The sequence below is a fragment of the Periplaneta americana genome, chromosome 9 (assembly GCF_040183065.1).
Source record: "Periplaneta americana isolate PAMFEO1 chromosome 9, P.americana_PAMFEO1_priV1, whole genome shotgun sequence".
Lineage (NCBI taxonomy): Eukaryota > Metazoa > Arthropoda > Insecta > Blattodea > Blattidae > Periplaneta > Periplaneta americana.
In genome coordinates this window covers 67,022,648-67,043,311 of record NC_091125.1, presented here as the reverse complement: position 1 = coordinate 67,043,311, position 20,664 = coordinate 67,022,648, and the positions used below count along the sequence as shown (strand labels likewise).

At 35.1% G+C, this 20,664-nt stretch overlaps 1 long non-coding RNA gene across 1 annotated transcript in view; it reads left to right on the top strand.

Moving 5' to 3' along the window:
• LOC138705660 (uncharacterized) overlaps positions 1–20,664 on the top strand; it is a 40,592-nt gene that overhangs the window by 6,829 nt on the left and 13,099 nt on the right. The window contains exons 2-4 of the long non-coding RNA XR_011333716.1: positions 3,752–3,787; positions 5,362–5,471; positions 18,246–18,345. This is a non-coding gene — a long non-coding RNA (uncharacterized lncRNA). The remainder of the gene's footprint in view (positions 1–3,751; positions 3,788–5,361; positions 5,472–18,245; positions 18,346–20,664) is intronic.

Sequence of the window (20,664 nt, the reverse complement as noted above, 5' to 3'; positions counted from 1 at the left end):
CCTCAGTTTTAATAGTATTTTCATTCCTTTTATATTCATATTGTATTCGGTATTTACATGGTAAGTATGGAAAGATCAGGAAACACATTAACCTTTCAACTTACAAATGTCCAGAATGTGCAGAGTGACGATATTGGTTTAATAATCAAACTATTATTTTTTTGTTGTTTTACTTGTGGAAAACATTCATATTTAACTAAGGTTAATGCTTTTGTGTTTATAACTGTCTCTCGTTGTCTCTCTCTCTCTCTCTCTCTCTCTTTTTTTTTTTTTTTTGAAAGTAAGAAGTTACTGGAAAAAAATATTTTCGTAATCCATCTGGTGTTTCAGCTTCAGATCAAGAATATTTCATTAGTGATTTTGTACATTTTATTAACAATAACTCAAATTTAGTTGCTTATTTCAATCTGTGTTGCTTAGCAAAAATAAGTCATTAATAATTATAAGTGTATATATTACTAGAAAATACGTGGCGTTAATTGGATAAGCTGTTCCTAATAACGCCAATATAGGAAGTTTTCCTATTTGAGTTGTAATTCTTCTCCAGTATATAATATCACCATTTTCATTGTGCTATTTTCTAAAGATAAGATTGAAGTTTCTTTGTCATAATTTTTGTGTTTTACATAACTTATTTCCAGAGCAACAGTGAATTAGGTGTTAAGGTGGCGTTATTTGGTACGTGTACCTTATTACTGTAACTTGTCACCTCTTGATTTTATTTAAAGAGTATTTTTTTTAATTAGCTTCACCATCTAACGTGATAATCCTATCATCCGCGTGCAAAAACTCTTTAATATTTCGTTATCCATATAAAAGTGTTCACCTAATTCTCTCTGCCAGTTTCCGATATCATCATCAATATACAAATTAAAAATAGTGGGAAACAGTGAGCACCCTTGTTGTATCTGTACAGGAACACTAACGAAATGTGTTGAGTCCAACCAGTTTAATCATATCATGAATACGCCTATTAAATTGTTCCTGATTAAAAAAACTTCTGCAGTAGGCCTATTACTCGTATTCGAGATTATAGATTCCACACATAAAATTATTCATACACAAGTGTAGCAATTTACAGCCCACTATAATTACACTATGTGATTCAGAAGAGTCGTTAAGTAAAGAACACTATACCGGTACCATCCTAGATACGGGTAACAGCCATGTTATTAAATATTTACAGCATAGACAATGTAGTAATGCTGTCCTCTGAATAGACGTATTGCTCAGAGAAATTGTATCACTGACAAGTGAGAGCTACAAGCGTGAAACAGTAATAATATATTTTTACCTTCCAGAACATGCAACTAGAAGCTAATAAAATATATAGGCCTACAGTTCGTGGAATTTTATACGGCTACATTAATGCGATATTTTGTGTTGCCTCAGGTGGAGCCTCGGCGTCATGCCGACTGCACGACAATAATTCTCACCGGGTTTCCGTTCCGCATGACATTGAACGTAGGCTGTATTGAACGTATTTCGTTTCGAAATAAAAAGTAACAAATTGTTTTAAGTCGCCATGAATGTTACAAGTTCTATGTATATGGGAATACTTCCTGACTGTTTCTTTCTCACTTATCACCTCCACAAGCAAGATATGTATCCATACTACAAAACAATGGTTCATGAGCAAACTAAATTACATTTTAATACCTCTGTACATTTTCTGACTTTACGTATTTCTGAAGTTCAGTGACTTTGTAGAATCTTCTCAACCTTCGCAATAATACTGGTATATGACTTACTGTATAATAGCCCCTGATTCTCGATTCGGAAAATTAATTTTCACTGACTTGCAGAGGCATCTGTTTGCATAAAGTAGGAAACTTTGGAAAGGAATGATCCCGTAATTTTGCTTCAAGCTCCCTTTATTCAGAAATACTTTACTGTAGGAGGCAATAGGTTTATTGACCTTCCGAAGGAAGCTGTGTCATACATCATCATCATCATCATCATCATCATCATCATCATCATCATCATCATCATCATCATCAGGGACTGTATTCTGTCCCACGAGGATGCAAGGTTAAGTATTGCTGGAGTTTCTAAGTGGACTACGTATTCTGTCCCACGAGGATGCAAGGTTAAGTATTGCTGGAGTTTCTAAGTGGACTACGCGCGTACATATGCAAGCGAAGTACTTGACTGGTTGCTCACGCGAATCCTATTTAGTCAAGCTGAACAGAAGAAAACATGGGCTGTTTTAACAATTACACTAATATTTACAATTTCAATTATTTACACTATGTACACTAGCATACGCTATTTTTACTATTTACAATATCTTAAAGAATATAGGCCTATATTGAGCACACAAATTCACACTTTTATGCACAGTATTGTGTATTGTAATGTAAGCTATTTTATTTAATAATACTATATAATTATATATAGTCTACTAATTTTGTAAATAGTGTAAATATGTTTGATCAATATAAGCCTACGTTTTTTTATGATAGTGTAATTAAATAGTAAAAAATAGCGTATTCTAGTGCACATAGTGTAAAGGAGTTATCAGATATTGACTATTTTCAAAAGCCGATTTAAAAAAAATGCTCTTTGTTTCTAGAACATGATCTTTCATTAGATAATATTACTTTTGCAGAAGATGATTTCTATTTTCAATATATCTATTTTCCTTCATAATGTGGTCCAAATTATCTTACTTAACATTAATTTGTAATTGTTTAATTCTCAGAATTACATGTATCTAAATACATTTACATTTTGCTTTTACTATTAATACTATTATTATTATTATTATTATTATTATTATTATTATTATTATTATTTCATTATTTTCTGTATTGCTGTCATGTAATATTTGCTATTTATTTTTATAATGGTTGAATGGAAAAGAAGACCTAAGGCCTTAACTCTACCAGTAAAAATAAATTAATTAAATCACTGAATAAATAATTTAAATTGTAGGAAATGTCTCATAGTATGAATCTTTATTACTAGAATACATTGTGAGGAGTCTGCGGTGTCTAGTTTTGAATCATGAATAGAATGTCAACTACATCACAAACAAGACGCAAATGTTCCCTAATAGTACCTGTGTCACGTCAATATAATCTAAGAACAACTAACCTTATCTCCGCTCGCCCTGGGATAGAATAGATCCCTAATCATCATCATCATCATCATCATCATCATCATCATCATCATCATCAAGGTTTGGGTCCTCATGGCTCGTTCCGGTTCCAAACTGAAAGCTATGTTGCTCTCTCCATCGTTTTCCGGGCGTCCTCTAAATCTCCGGAGTGTATTTGTATCCTTCCTTAAAACATTATTAAACAGTCTTCTTGATTATTTTTAATCGTTTCATTTAAATTAAATATACTGAGCCGTGACCTAATTACTTCATTAGAAATGTTGTCTTCTGCCTGCTACTGGACGCAAAAATTTAATCTCGACTGTCTAAATTCTTTGCTTTTATTTTGTCAAGAGCCAACACTCAGTGTCTTAGAGTAGCATAGGGACCGCCATTAATTCACAGAATTTCATCAATGTTTCCTTCCTTGCTCTGTTTAGGATGATTCGCTTTAATGTACCGCATAGTCCTCGGAATAATGATAGTTTTATATCAATATCTTCTTGTTTATTTATTGCTAAATTAAAACCAAAATATTTAAAATGTCCCACTTGTTCTAAAGGATAATTTTATTATACAACACAATTTTGGTTCTTATCTGGTTCTTTCTTGAAAATGCCTTAATTTTGTTTTTTTTTTTCTTTTCAGATTTGGAGGTTATATTTCTCCATTATTTTAGACAAGGTATGTACAATAGGGGGTATCGAAAAGAAATGTGGGAAATTCAAAATGTCAGGATGTACAAAAGTTGTCTTGTAGTCTCTACTATAAGCAGTAAAAAAACAACTAGGTCTCTGATTACATTTATCACCGTATTATTCAGTACGTAACTCGTTAATGCTATTCTTTCATATTCTAGAATGTAATAACAGTGTAAATATAAATCTTACAAGCTTCTTTATTAATACAGTGTTGGCACCTGTTAAAGTACAGAGGCATAAAAATCTTAAATTGTCAACTTGTATTCCTCCCAGACACAAGTCCGTAATACCAAATGAAAACTGAAGTTTTTCTTATTAATAGCTTTTCAGAAACTAAAAATGGTAAGAAAGAAGTGACTAAAGCTCCACTGTCCATGCAGCAAAGAATTATGAAAATAAAGAAATAAATAAACATTTTACTGTAGGGTAAATTAGGGTCTGTTGGACAGTCGGGCATGTTGGACACTCTGTACTTTAACGTGTTACCTCGCCACTTGTGGGCACCACATTCTGCTAGAAGTCAATGACGGAAGTAGTCACGAGTGGGGCTACTTCCGTCATTGATTTCTAGCAGAATATGGTGCCCACAAGTGGCGAGGTAACACGTTAAAATACAGAGTGTCCAACATGCCCGACTGTCCAACAGACCCTAGTTTATCCTATATGCTAATCTTTAGAGCTTCTGCGGTTCGGTTAAAATCCAAATTTTTTGTGCGAAACATTGGCACCATAATTCAACTTTTGCGAACATTTAAATTTTTTATTTCGGAAAAAAAAAATGTTCCGCCGTTTGAAGGTTATCTTCGTTATGGCTTGATCATCTGCGAAGAGTAATGTACATTTTTATCGGCCTTAAAATATCATTATTCTCCGCTATATCTGAATCAACGCCTTTCGAATCCAACAGCAAACACAACACCGAAAACTACGAGTGAAAACTACATCAAAAACAAAAACAAAACTATTTGTGGTCATTGTTTATAATTTTCCGACTTGAAACTTGTAATCATCACAATCTGCGCTTTCCATATTCTCTCCAGCGAGAAACTTGAATGAACACTAGACATTCAAGAGCAGCGGAGTTCCCCTAGTCACGCAGTCAACATGGTGGAAAGGCATCAATTGAGACATCATAAGTAAAAACGTAATATAAAGGAAATATCCCGTTCCTGTAGAAAAAAAATGCTTTCTACCTTAGAGTTTAACACTGGTCACGTTTCCTCAATTTTTAATTTTGAAGTTCAACTTATTTTTAAATAAATAATATGGAAAAAATAGAATAAAATACATACTTGTACATACATACATATATACATACATACATACATACATACATACATATATACATACATACATTACATTCACACATAAACATATCAATCACTATATAATTAGGCCTAAAGTGTCCAATCCAATTATTTCTATAATTTTTACACATTTTATCACTCATTGTCAGTGCTTCAAATTCTTGAAAAATTTTTCCATCTCTTCTAAACCAAAAGTATGTATCCTGCTTCCATTCTGAAAAATTTCATTTCGACTGCTTTTATTTTTCAGAATCCAGACTTCACTCTGTACAGCAGACTGGGAGAAGCTAGGACATTCTAAACATTGAGAAAATGCTTGTGCAGAGGCTATGAGTGGCAATCTCCTTGAACTACTTACAGGTAAGGTTAATTACATCTCACATAGAAATGTAATTAGGACTTTCTAGATTCAACATAATATCAAAATGACAGATACATTGTATAAGTGTGTTTAATTAAAAATAATACGACTACATGTAGGTCTTGGCCTATGTGAGTACACATATAGGGCCTAGACAGATACACGAACATTTCATTAATAATTATCGAATATTAGGGCCTATATGTACCGGTAACTACATCTTGACATCTCTGTATTGCTAATACATTACCTCCTGGTGGCACAGGCCCATAGAATTTCCTAATTTGTTTAAATTTAACCACAAAGCTCCCAAGTGTAAAGACAGAACGGACCAAAAGCCCAGCCCTTGAACGTGGATTACACTACCGGTACTCGTAAGTTGTCTCATATTGTAAATATAGACTGTAGGCTATATTTAAACCATGAGTATAAATGTACGAGACACAAAAACTGTTTAATTAAGAGATAAAGTTTAGGTATCAGTAAGATTTAAGACTTTATTGGTGTTCAACGAGGTGCGAGACTATTTGCTTTCTTTCTTTGCCATAAACGCGTAACAGCTTCTTATTACCTTCATCAGGAGAGGAGAGAAAAGGTTGGATTTGTTAACAAGATCCATTCTATAGGGCTGAAATTAATAATATGTTAATAATAATAATAATAATAATAATAATAATAATAAGTCTACCGCTTTGGAGTAGTGGTCAGCGTGTCTGATAGCGAAATTAGCGGGCCTGGGATCGAATCCTAGTCGGGGCAAGTTGCCTGGTTGAGATTTTCTCCGGAGTTTTCCTTCAATTCATTGAAAGCAAATGCTGAGTAGGTTTTGGCGCCGGACTCCACGATAACTTCTTTGTCAACTGCCTACCTACATACTGGTGTCATCCTATCATATGGAGCTAACACAATCCCATCTAATGGGCGCTCCAACCTCAGAACAGGATTTTTCATCATAATCGAAAAAATATAGAGGAGCAAATGACTACACGCCAATATGCATGCCATTAGAAAGAAACAAAATAATAATAATAATAATAATAATAATAATAATAATAATAATAATAATAATAATAGTAACAGTTCGTACTTGCCGGAGGTTATGGAGCTTTCACTGTACTTCCTCCACATTATTATTATTATTATTATTATTATTATTATTATTATTATTAACATCAACTGTCTCTTCGGTAATCGATTGTATAGATAAAATACCCCTTCCTTGTCATTGTGATGGAACCAATAGAAAGCTCCGAAATGTTGAAGTTCTTGTGTTATATAGAGCGTTCAATTTAAAAGAGGATCCGCCACAGACAGCTATAGTAGGCTATAATGCCGAGGCCACACAGAGCGCTATGTACGGTACGTTGTATTGTATTGTATTGTATTTATTAACATTCCATGGTATTCGTACATTACTTCACAACTAGAATATGAAATAAGTAAAAAAACTTAATACTACTATAAAGTCTTAATTTATAGTCACAGTCTAATTGAAATATATATAGAAGAGGTTTACAATATAGTCTTAGTATCAATTTGATGAAGCGTTGTTGAATGTCATGAATTCACCTACAGAATAGAAGGAGTGAGAAATTAGGTACTTCTTTACTTTGATCCTAAATAATCTTATGTTTTGAGTTTCATTTTTTATATCAATAGGGAGGCTATTAACATTTTTTTACTACCATATACCGCACTCCTTTTTGATAGCACGCAAAATATAGCTCTCTTTATTCGCAATTTACCTGGCCACACAGAGATGCGTACGCTATGTTCTCTATCTTACATTAGCTGTGTCGCGGAATGTTTGATTCTCGGCCCATATTTTCAAAACGTCGGCGACGCAGTATGCGGGCATGCACAACAAACCAATGGACAGGTTTCTGTCACGCCAGATGCGGAAGTCTCGAAGCTAGCAGCGATCACTTTCACAACTTGTTTTTTCTACATATTTTCATTTAAACATTGAGAATATGAGCAGTTAAAGGAGTTGAAGCATTCATACTTGTGGAACAAAGGCCTAAAAGAGTACTGAAACCAGAACATGCAGGAGCCCAGACGGTTGGCGCGTTTGCCTGCAGATCTGGACCTGCTCTCGGACGTGGGTTCGATTCCCGCTTGGGCTAATTACCTGGTAGTATTTCTCCAAGATCTTCCTCAACTATTAAGCGAATGTCAGGTAATCTATGGTGAATCCTCGGCCTCATCTCGCCAAATACTATCTCACTACCATCAAGTCCATCGACGTTAAATAAACTAGTAGGCCTAATTGATACAGCGTTATTAAATAACAAACTAAAAAAAATATGTATGTATTTATTCACACTGCAATGGGTATATACCCGGTGGCAGTGGTAACTAATTGCACTCAATAATGACAATAATAAACTTATTAATTAAAATACAGTTAATAATAATACCAATAATTAATACTAACAATAATTTATAACAATAATAATAATAATAATAATAATAATAATAATAATAATAATAGGGAATATCCTAAATAAAATGAAGCACGATCACTTAAAATAACATTTAAAATAAATCTAATTTGTATCTTAAACCTAAGTTCGAACTAAAACCCACGACTGATATGCTCAAACATTTATCATGTCACGGCTCCTAAGACAGTCAATCGCGCTGTAATTTTTATGATTGACAGGTCACTGTCTAAGGAAAATATTAAAAAATGTTCGAAATCGAAAACCCTTTTTGTTAAGTGATAAAAAATATTAACTTCAAAGTCATCTGTTCAAAATAGACATTTACACCTTCGAAATTGGTCAACTGTGAAAAGTTTTATTTCGATATTTCCTCCTGAGTGCTCATGAACTTTGAGGTGAGCGTAATGTATTAGCGGCCTTCCCTCAAAGGGCTGCGGGTTTGAGTCTCACCCTGGGAACAGGTATTGTGTGGGTGTGGTGTAAAAGATCGAAAGGAAATTGAAAATATTACCAGTATGGTAAATCGATAGCAATATGAAGACAGAAAAACTTAAAATAGAGCTGCAGAAAAGTTGTCTTAACTGCACCTATGCACATGCTCTTAAATTACGCACTAACCTCCGAAATATAAATTTATATGCACTATAAAACTTTGGTTATCGGATTCCAAAAGCATGAAAGGAATGCATCGGCCAAGAGTATTATTATATTTTGTTATAATATTTAAATCATATTTTTAAAACTTAATGCAATAACTCAAAAACTCTGGACGTTCGAAAAATTGGTAGAGAAATTTGAAATCAGCATGAAAAAAATCTATAGGAATAAACCTTTCCTTCTTCCTTAACAGACAAACAAATTAATCAGCATAGATGTTATTTATGTAAAAGAAATATTAATTAAATTTCAAAACTCGCAATAAACTCAAAAACCTTGGGCGATGAAATATTTTGTAAAGAGATTTAAAATTAACGCGATCCTCGTTCAACAGACAGAGGGTTGAGTCGTGAGTCCTCCGCCAAGCGAAAACACTCGTTTAGCTCGCTTTAAATCGGAAACCAGTGGACATTTTTAATTTTAAAAGTAATTTCCACTCTTCCGCAACATTTCTTTCGCTTTGATCCTCAATCTAAAGTGAAAAATAAGAGTTTGCCGCTGACCAACTTTTGAAGGTGTAAATGTCTATTTTGAACATATCACTTCAAAGTTGGTAATTTTTTTCTCGCTTTTCAAAAAGACTTTGATTTCGAATCTTTTTCTACTCTTTCCGTAGATATTGACCTATCAATCATAAAAACTACAGCGCGATTGACTATCACAGAAGCTATTACATGATCCATGTTTAACGAAGCAGAAAATATCGTACTTGTGTGCTAGCTGCAATCCGTAGACTGAAGAGTGAAGAGTTTCATTAAAAGCATAGGTTTCATTATGGCCACCGGACATAGCGAACTAAGAGTACAAAGCATACATAGCGTACATAGCATAGAGCTCTGTATGGCCTCAGCTTAATATGTTGGAATCATGGGAATGACGCTTCTCAGTTTCAATACATTTGTCAACAATATTGATTGTTACTTGGTTACTAATTATGACTTACAGGCCTATATATGAAGTAGGAATATTATACTACTATAAACAAAATTCGCACATAGTTATACTGTATTATGTACTTTTCAATGTGCGGTCCCCTTTTAAATACGTAACTGAACACATTGTATGAAACGGTGCGGACGCACAAAAAATATCGCATTAAAGATACGGTATCTTCCAAAATTACGACAGAAATATTCTGAAGTCCCCACTGTAAAACGTAAGCGAAGTGTGTAGCCTACTTTTTACTAGAAAACTCTTTCGACAATTTCATTTCAGTATGTGTATTTGAGTTGGAATGAAACATTTTCTTGCTAGTGTGACATAAGTTCTAAATTAATTAAAGACGAATGTGCAGCGAAGTGACAGTTTGAACTGTCCTCTGTTAATCATTTTCTTGTTACCTGTTAAACATCTTCGTTGAAATATGGCAGCCAATTACCACTCGCAACATACCGTTAACTCCCTATAATTGAAAAGTAAACTGAGCGAACGAGTCTGATACCAATTAGTCCGCTTTGCAACTGAGCAAACTTAGCTTACAACTGAACACGAAACAAAAAAAAAAAGTGTCGGAAATGTGAAACGTTATCTTGGTTCGAATTTAAACCGTAGTATGCTTATTTTGAAGCAATAATTCAGCAAAAGCTTGCATGAACCAGAGCCCTTCTAGTTGGTTCAGGAGTACTCTCCAACTTATTGCGCCCCAAAATGCTTATATTTCAATAAAACTTCGAAATAAAAGAGGACGTAGTCATTAAAATGTTCAAACTCGTCAAAATTGTCAATATGTAAACATTAACTGATCGCCATGATAGTTTTAAGCGATTTTCAGCAATCTGATCGGCTAAGATGGTCAAGTCCGAATTTGAAACAAATTATGTATGGTGGTGTTCGATTATGAAAGTAAGAACAAACTTTATCGTTCATAAAAACATGTAAATGACAGCTTCTGAAATAAACGGAGAATATAGCGGATTTGGAAAGAGCGCGAAAAAATACTATAACAACCGATCCTTAACTACATTTCGGTAAAAATGACACATGCTATGTCCGTCTTTGATACCAGGTTTCTCAAATAATGAAACACCATACGTAGATTCCAACCATTCCAGCAGTGTCTGAAAATATCAATGGTTGAGTGACCTTTTCCTCCAAGAATTGTGTTAGTAAGTTTTAGCACGTTTTTAATCGCATCCCTATGTTTTAGTGATTTTCCACATAATACATCCCGATGTATAACGCAGTGAATAAAAAACTTCCATATTTTCATAGACCAACCAATTAATTTTTACTGCCAGTCATAGATTTTACATCGTCGATAATAATACATGTGCATTTGTCCAAACCTTATAAATAGGCTTATCTGCTCTTCTAGTTGATATATAATAATATATTAGATTAAAAGTATCAATAATAATTGATATAGAGCCTACTGTATAGAAAACAAATAATACATGTAATAAATTTTACACAATTTAAGTCTGATCATGTTTAAGGAACTCCTGGATGTTCTAATACGTCGCAAGTTGCAAAATATGCTGCCGAAGATCTCCAAATGAATAGGCCTGATAGATGAATACAGATACAGATGAAAAAATCACGTACTATGAATTTCACGCCATATTTTGAATTATCAGCCCTAGGGAAAGCGGTCGTTGAGAACACCTAACTAACAAACGGTGGCTTTCTTATTTTTTTAACAGCGTTTTTTTTTTACCGGCCAGAGGTTGTTTTCCAAAGTTATCTTTCTTTTTACTTAATCTAATACAAACACAACACACATGCCCGAGAAGGGACTTGAACCCACAACACTTCGGACCAAGCGATAGATACATGCCATGTCTCTACCGTTTGCGCCACCCAGGCCGGCGTGGCTTGAAGTCATAACAGGCCAGTACAGGCCTAGTACACGACAAGATGTACAATAACAATAATAATAATAATAATAATAATAATAATAATTATTATTATTATTATTATTATTATCTACTAAAACGAAAGTGTCACTTTGTAGAAAAATGGCGGACGTCTTGGAAGTTGTCCCAGGAATTCTCAAACTTTTTGAGACCGCGCCGTCCTTCATATGTCAGATTTTCTTTGCGAAGTTTTTGTTCCTAAAATTAAAAAAAAAAATGCCCAAATTAGATTTGATTGTATTGTTTAACATAGATATGAATCGGACGCACTGGACAAGAAGATAACGAGTTAATGAAGTGGCCACCACGATCACCGGATTTAACTCCGTGTGACTTTTCCTGTAAAGGACAATGTCTATGTACTCCCGCTCCCCGCTAATCTTCAGGAAATTTCTTACTTCCAATATATTTAAAAGAAAAAAAAACATATAGGGTAAACTAGGGTCTGTTGGACAGTCGGGCATGTTGGACATTCCAACATGCCCGACTGTCCAATTGACCCCAGTTTACCCTAATTAATAAACAATTACTTACATACACTGTCATTACTTTTAAGATTTCAAATTAAAAATTATACTTCAATCTGCACACTTAACACAGCCTCATAACTTGGAGTATCCACAGCAACATCCTCCAAAAATTAGCATTCTAGGATTTGAACTCAGGTCTTCAGCCGTTGACGAGCACGAAAAATATTATAAGAACCGAGGAGGATTAATTCTTTGGATGATACACGAAACATGGACAATGGAAACAGGAAGAAAGCTTGGAAGAAGACAGAGACGAATGGAGGCATATTTGAAATCGACTTTCCAAAAGGAGGACACGATAAGAGGATGATGAAGAGTCTATAAAATAGTGATTTTTCATAATAACTACTTTACGCTTATACTTACAGGGCATGAATAACAACTTACAGTAAGTGTAGACAAAAACATTTTACAAAATTCCATGCAAGATTTTATTACAACCTCCATGTTTGTATAGGTGTAGGCCTAGTGGTGTTGAATAATCTTGCGTCCTTCCATCCTACTTGAAACTTTCGTTTTTGTAGATTATTATTATTATTATTATTATTATTATTATTATTATTATTATTATTATTATTACTATTGAAAAGGCTATCCCCTACCGAATACTCATCTCCTTCATTCCATTCCTTTCAGGTTGGCAGCTCTAATACTACGTTACTCTGTGATTAATAGAATTACGTATGGCGTTTAGTTCAGTATTTCTCCGATACAGCTGCACGCTTGCTCGTATAATGCCTATAATAACACTAGATATCGTGTCGAAAAAGGCAACAACCGTTCCCAAGGTGGGTTTCGAATTTACGACTAGTTTACACGCAATGTTAGAGATCCGACTTAAAGTTAAGCACACAACGATCCACGTGCACGTAACTAGATCTGTGATGGAGAATGTTTTTGGAGGCGTTTGTGGAGTTTACAGTTAAATGCTTCTAATTATGCATTTTATCGTTTCAATTACAAGTAAATTACTGTTTTTACTACTCGTAAGACGCTTACAGTTTTTTTTTCTTATTATTAAACAAACAACGACCTAATCGTTATGATAAAGAATATGAGATCAGAAAATACTGTAAGGTCATGTGTTGAAAACTTTAAAAGGATTTTCAGTGAAATAAATGTAAGTGAACAAGACTTCTTGTTGTTTAACTCTTAACCTACGAAATCTTGAACATACTGACTGTACAGATGGAAACGCGTTTTGGTGATGTTAAAAAGGTAAAATTTATTGAATTGCCAGATCAAAATAGGTTTCTGGGATATAAACTAAATTTTCCTGTGATGAAATTAAATAAGTTTCTGTCCACATATCCATTTTTCAACAAAGAACGATTAGAAAATTCAAAATGAATTAAAGAATATTTCTGCAGATGAAGAAAAGCATTTACCCCAAGCAGACGTCCCTGAAATTCATAATAATTAGCAATGGTTTTCAAACCGTTTATAAAGAGGTAACACAGTTTATCAAGTTGATCTTGACATTCACCATTACTACAGCTTCCTCAGAAAGGAGTATGAGTACACTCAAAAGAGTAAAAAATTATCTTTGTAATTCAATGAAGAATGAAAGATTAAGTTCTCTTAGTACATTCGCCATTGAAAAGAAAGTGGTTAAACAACTTGCTATTAGAGTTTCAAGGAAAGAGTAATTGACACTTTTTGCAACCAAGAAGAATCGACGCCTGGACCTGTTATATAAAATAAGCAGATTTTTTCAACCTACTCAGTATTTAAACCTTAGCTTCGCCACTAGACGCTGCTGAAATGAGATTTCTTCGATCAATAGTAGGATACAGGTATGGATCATAAATACAGCAATGAAATAAATTAATTGAAACTAAATGGTTTGAATGACATTATACAACAATATACAAATAGATGGAAATAACATGTAGAAAGAAAGGAACCACATCGTCTACCATTTCAGCTTATCTATTAAGCCTACAAAGCAATGGAAAGACGATAATAGGACGCCCAATTAGATGTCTTCTGTTAACTCTGAAACCGGAACAAGTGCATTATTCCTAAGCCGTGAAGAATATGATGATGATAATGACGATATAAATATTGAATTGTGTAACTCCTCTTCCCGAAAGAATATAACAACTAAGTCTTCAGCAAAGGTTAAATAAATAGTGTAATTATTAATATTATTTTTACAAGACAAAAATTATAATTAAGTGGATAGTATATCCGCCTTGTATATTTATAATTAGATTGTAACTAAATTGATAGTTTCTCATTAAAGGAGCCATTGTGTGAAGGAAATGTTAGAACAGGACATTGCTGAGAGCGAGTGTGAAATTTGTGAAAATAATCAGAACGCCAACTGATACGATTAGATAAAATATATCTCGGTGAGGATCTATACAATATACTATATTAAACAGGAGGCGCAGTGTTGCCATGTGTAGTGATTTATTCCTCGGCGTAGGGATTTTTCACACGAAGAGGGATATAGAGATTTTTAAAAAATAATTGCAAAAATGTAGGGATTTTTATTGTGTGCCTAGTACCCATGGGTAATTTTATTATTCGCTCTTGGAACGAAGCAAAGATCCTAATATTTCACTTGAGCTCCTAATTAACACATTTTTAAATGTTACAGAATGATTGGGCACTTTTGCCAATTTTTTCTCGCCGAAAAAAAAAACGGTATAGGCCTACTTAAAGTTGCCAATTCTGGAATTTTGGAAACAAATTAAGGATGCCAAAATTTCAACCCTCAACTCATGTTTCAAAATATATCGAAAACTGCCAAAATTTGTCTATCTCTGCCGCATTCTAATGCTTTTATGAAATACATATTTTCTACGGTGTCCGATATTAAATCAATAAATAAATTATTTAAACACTGTTTCGGCACTTGTCCACGTATAAAACTAGACATGCGCAACATGAAAAGGGTGTGCTATGTCTATCCTGTAACACAAGAAATGCTTAAATTGTTTAATGAGAGGCAAAAGAAACAACGAAATTATTGGACTTATATTGGGTGAAGAAGAGATCGCAGATGACGAAGAAACTCAATGAAGGGTCCACGTTGTTTATTTTTGTTTTTTGGTCCTATCTGCTAGCTCATAAAGTGAACTATCTTTGTAGTAAATTAGAATGGCAAAAAACTTGCGTTGTGACACGGTAACTTAAACTAAATGAGATGTAAACTAATGATGTCTTACCACTATATTAAAGTTAAGAAATGCTCTCTTATAAAATGTAAGAAAAGTGACTTAGCATGTTATTTCCGTGGGCCCTTCAATTGCAATTATGTTAATAGATTTTTTTTTAATTTATCACAATCTCAATTAGGTCTAGTTAATGCGTGGAAACCAAATGGAACCATTGAGATTTGATTTGACCAAGGTAGGGATTTTTTAAACATCTGTAGAGATTTTCGTCTGAAAAAACCTGGCAACACTGCACGAGGGTCAAAGAATTGAAGGTTCTTCCACAGTATAAAAAGAATCAGTAGGGACAACTCTTGTCGGCACCTTTGATGTTGTTGGTACTAAATTCAAGCTCAGTAAGGTCTAATTCTCAATGAATCCAACTATGTCGCTAGTATCAAACTACTATCAAAATATTAGTAAAATATTTATTTATTTATTTTATTGGTCAGTAATACGAATAATCTTGTATGTATATTATCTATCATTAATATTATGTCGCTAGGAAGTCAAAATACTTATATCCATTGTTGACGTTCATGTTCGCATTTCACCGCAACGGACGCCATGATGCACTATATTGTACTTGGATCAATTTTACCAACATAAGCCTCAAACAGTGACTTGAACGTTAGCGTCAATTAGTGAATATTTTCATGATGATTGCACACGGAAGTAATTATTATTATGGTTATACTGCCATTCCTTTGCCTCATGTCTTTAAAATTATTAAAAGATGAGTAATGAATGTTTTCCGTTAATATTAAATTATGCCAGCCCTGTCGTAGATGGAGATCCATCTGGTGGAGGTTCCAGACAATACACTCGGTTTCGTGACATGCGCACTCAGAATTTGTTTGGCTTAGGTGTCTTTACTGTATGTTCTCTATACTGTGGTTCTTCGCTCACTCAGTCGAAACCGTAATATTTTCAGGAACGGTGCAATCAAAGATTAAAGGAAACAAGTCTTCTCGGAGAAAACCTGCTCCACAACCGCTTTCGCGCCACAAATCTCACAATGACAGTCGGGGAGTGTATTCAGGTCCCGTTGGCCGGAAGCCGTAAGTTGACGGAGCTACAATTAGGCCAAACATAATTATTAATACCTTCATTTTAGTCTTCAGTCACACAACTACTGATTATCAAGTTGATAGGGCTGGAATCGAGGACTCAAGAAGGTGAAAGATCATTTTGTAAGCGTACAGGGAAGCACTTAATACGCCTCAACTGGCCGGCTACCTGCTGCAATCCGCCACTCTTCCAGTACGACTGGATTCCTGCCCGAGAACCGGAAATTTAGATGCGTGCTGCGACGATAAACAAGGATTAGCCCTCCGGCAGTTTGGAGGAACTGTAATTAGACCACAACAAAGAAAACACTAAAGTCTTCCTCACCTGGCTTGGAAATTTCCTACCTTATACTCGATAATCATTACAGTATTTTACTCTGCCATAATTCGAATTACATAACAGCCGAAGGACAAAACACTAATCGTCTTATTGTTTCAGCATTGACGTTTTTATTATCACTATTATTTGTGATTGTAGTATGACAGAACTTAATGGCTCGAAAAATAAATCTCATAATATTCCGCGTCTAAAATCATAACCGGTTCCACACCTCTCTCCGTCTCTCTCTCTTCTCAGCTAGCCTAACGTCGTGAGTATTATGTCCAAAACAATTACAAGTTCCCACCATTTAATTGCATCTGTTGGCAGTGATGTTTCAAGTCTATTATACGAACATTGTCAGGAGCTGGGGAAGGATTAGCAGGTACAATTACAAAATAGAAATCTCTCGACATCTGAATTATTGATTCTTGTGTTTATGTTGCCCTACCCAGAGTGCGAATTAACGGGGGGGGGATGGGGGAGATTTCCCCCCTGTTAGAAAGTTATCCCCCTCTCATAAATTCATGTTAACATCCCTGCCAGGGATAACTTCTATCCCCCTCCGAAAATATAATTGTTTTAATATGATTCATTCATAGTGTTCTGCCCAAGGGAAGGTCTTTCACTGCAAACCCAGTATTTTCCAGTCTCTTCTATTTTCTGCCTTCCTCTCTGTCTCCGCGTATGATCCATATATCTTAATATCGTCTATCGTCTATCGTCTGATATCTTGTTCTGCCCGAACTCTTCTCCCGTTCATAATTCCTTCCAGTGCATCCTTCAGAAGGTAGTTTCTTCTCAACCAGTGACCCAGCCAATTCCATGTCCTCTTTCTGATCAGTTTCAGTATCTTTCTTCACTCACTCTTTCCAACACAGCTTCGTTCCTTATGCTGCCTATCCAATTCATATGTTCCATTCTTCTCCATATCCACATTTCAAATGCTTCTAGTCGTTTCTCTTCACTTCGTCGTAATGTCCATGTTTCTGCCCCATACAATGCTACACTCCACACAACGCAGTTCACTAGTCTCTTTCTTAGTTCTTTCTCCAGAGGTCCGCAGAAAATGCTCCTTTTTCTATTAAAAGTTAATATGATTATACAAAATTATAAAGTAAGCAAAGTATCAAAGTTGGACAACTCCACTCTTTCTTTTTTTACAGGAGAGGCGAAAAACTAGAGGTGGGATATGATGATAGAGACTGGATTACTCTAACTCAGGATAGGGACCAATAGCGGGCTTATGTGAGGGCGGCAATGAACCTCTGGGTTCCTTAAAAGCAAGTAAGTAAGTAAGTAAGTAAGCAAGCAAAGAAAATAATATTGATGTATTATCATCACCGGCAAGCTGACAACAATCAATAACTCAGGAATTGCACATCTTGTCTTAAGCCTGCTCATGAATATAATAAATTATTATTATTATGCTCAAGATGCAAGACAAGCAACTCAGTGCGACCAAGCGTTGAGCCGTATCGAATAAGAATAACAATAATGTTATGTATGGTATTCTCTATCTAGGACTTTATCCCCCCCCCTCATCAGAAATCCTAATTCGCACCCTGCCCTACCTACTTACGACGGAATTCAATTGCTTCATGAGAGTAACTCAATTGTCTACCACTAGCACTCACATTGTGATTGACTTATACTGCCATTATTGTAAACAAATGTGTGTGTATCCAATGTCTACCCACTTCATGATTCGGATTCCGCATATTACAGATAGATGGCAGGACTGTGACCCATTTTCGAGTTGTACACCACTTCGGCGGGCCATGTTGTGCATTATGTGTATCTGTGAAGAGTTATGTCGTGTACTAAGGTGAGTATATGTGTAGGTGTATTGTATGGAATGAGTAAGGATGATAATGAAAATGAGAAAGGGAGAAGGGTAAACCCGGTGCCGGCACGTAACCTACTCCTATCGATAGCACCAAGGGGTCGCCAGGCTTAACGTCCCCAACCGACGAACGAATCATTATCAACAGTGACATATTCCTCCTCTTCATTTTATGCACTGCGGCGAGATTTGGGATTTAACCCAGGCATATTAGTGCACAGAAATTTTACACGAAAATCTCTGACCTCGCCGGGAAGCGAACCCGGGGCGCTAGTCTGGAGGCAAACGAGCTACCACACCGTTAACTCGGCGGACTTGTAAGCAAATGTAGGCCTACGTGTTATTATAATTAATCAACTGTCGCCTTCCCGGTGCGTACAAGTAGAAAGTTCCACTAAAAGTAAACTGAGTACCCACCGGAGCTTTTAGTTTTTAATTATTTTCGCAAAATAAAAAAAGGAAAACATTTGAGGAGCATAGTATCAAAGTTAGACAACATATATTCATATCTTTTCACTAAATGATTAGCATCTTTTCGATTTTCTGTCTCCTGAATGAGACTTGCCATCACCGAGGGCGCATCTTATACTCGGGAGATAGAGATACGCTGTCAAAAATACTGTAATATGTATAGAACGTGAAGGGAAAGACGCGGTGAAGATGAAACTTCTTAACAAGGAGTACAATTAATTAAGAGCGAAAGTGGGAATGAAAATTATAACATTGTAAAATTCCTTTGCAGAACCAAAAGTTACATTTGTTCGGATCAAATTTCTGCACATTTAAGGGACAAAACTAAAATTATTCCAATAATGTCTCATCATAATACACTGCTGTCCTAAAAACGACTGAACATACTGGGAATTAAATCAACGCTTTCCCAAAATACGCTATGATATTTTTCAAATGAAACAATTGTTATCTCAAAAAGGAAGCAAAAATGATTTAAATTGTATTAAACATTTTTGTTTGAAATGTCTCATAAGAGAACCTCCTTAACTTAATGACACTACTTACGGTTCACTCTGTACATGACCCCAGGAGCTGTCTCATTTTTTGCAACGCAATGATTGGGAGCTCCAATTCCACTGTAACTTGCTACCAAATGCTAACAATCACACCGCTCCTGCAACGTATGAAACAAGCAAAACATTAATTTCACCAAAAAGTGGAGCCGCGAGCCCTTCAATTATTACGGGATAATCATGGAGAATTTAATAACGCAGTAAGTTATTTCACTACAAAATATAGGTTAGTTACAAATTCACTAGACGTGAATTAGATTTCCGACAGAAAAGTGGGGAATTAAATATTTCGAAAAGGATTTGGTATGTGTTCCATGGTTTGGCATGTAGGAGGTGGCGTTGCGCCGAACTACAGGTAGACGAGAGAGACGGGAAAGTCGTATTCCTAGAAGCGTTCCAGCTGTTACGGCTCACCTGAAATAACGGGTTCGATACAACAATTTTGATAAGTTATAACAGATGCGGACTAGAACCTTGATATGTTACCTGCGAAGAAGATATAGAAAGCTGAATGACGTAACACGGTGTTTGTGAACTAACCTAATGAAATGTACGAACTGGAGAACAAAGCGACAGAAATGTCATAATGCATTATGTGTTTTCAAATTTCAAATAGGAAATTGTGTTGTACATTATTTTATTACACTGTTTATATCTTAACATTTATAAAATGTAAGTATATTTCTTATTTTGGAGATATAGATATTTAATAAGGAAGTAAATAAAAAATGTTGGTGGCGGTAGCGGCGGTGGCGACAGTAGTAGTAGTAGTAGTAGTAGTAGTAGTAGTAGTAGTAGTAGTAGTAGTAGTAGTAGTAGTACAGGAACATCATTTTATTTTTACTTCAATTTTTATTGTACCTGAGTTTTTGAATGTACTTCACTCCCACCCCTTCTACTAAGGAAGTTCCAACGCCACACAGAACCAAGACCGCAGATAGTAAGCAGTACTGAGTTACTGAGTATAGTACGTTCCAGAAATATGTTCGCGTTTTCCAGTGACGAAAAAGCTTTCAATATTGAATCATATTTTCGCACAGGTACTGTCCGTTTGCCTACGTCGCATCCCGATTTCCCCCACCTGCTTCTGCTCGCCCCTCTGTAATAGCTGGGCTGTCTTAGCTCTTTTCTGAAAACATTAATTTCTCTTAGGAATTGGAAGTTTACGTAATATTATACAGCTGTTTAATTTAACTTAAATAAAAGGGCCTCATTAAGTAATTAACTGTCACGTGATTTCCTCCCTTTCTACAATCCTGCGGCATAACCACTTGGA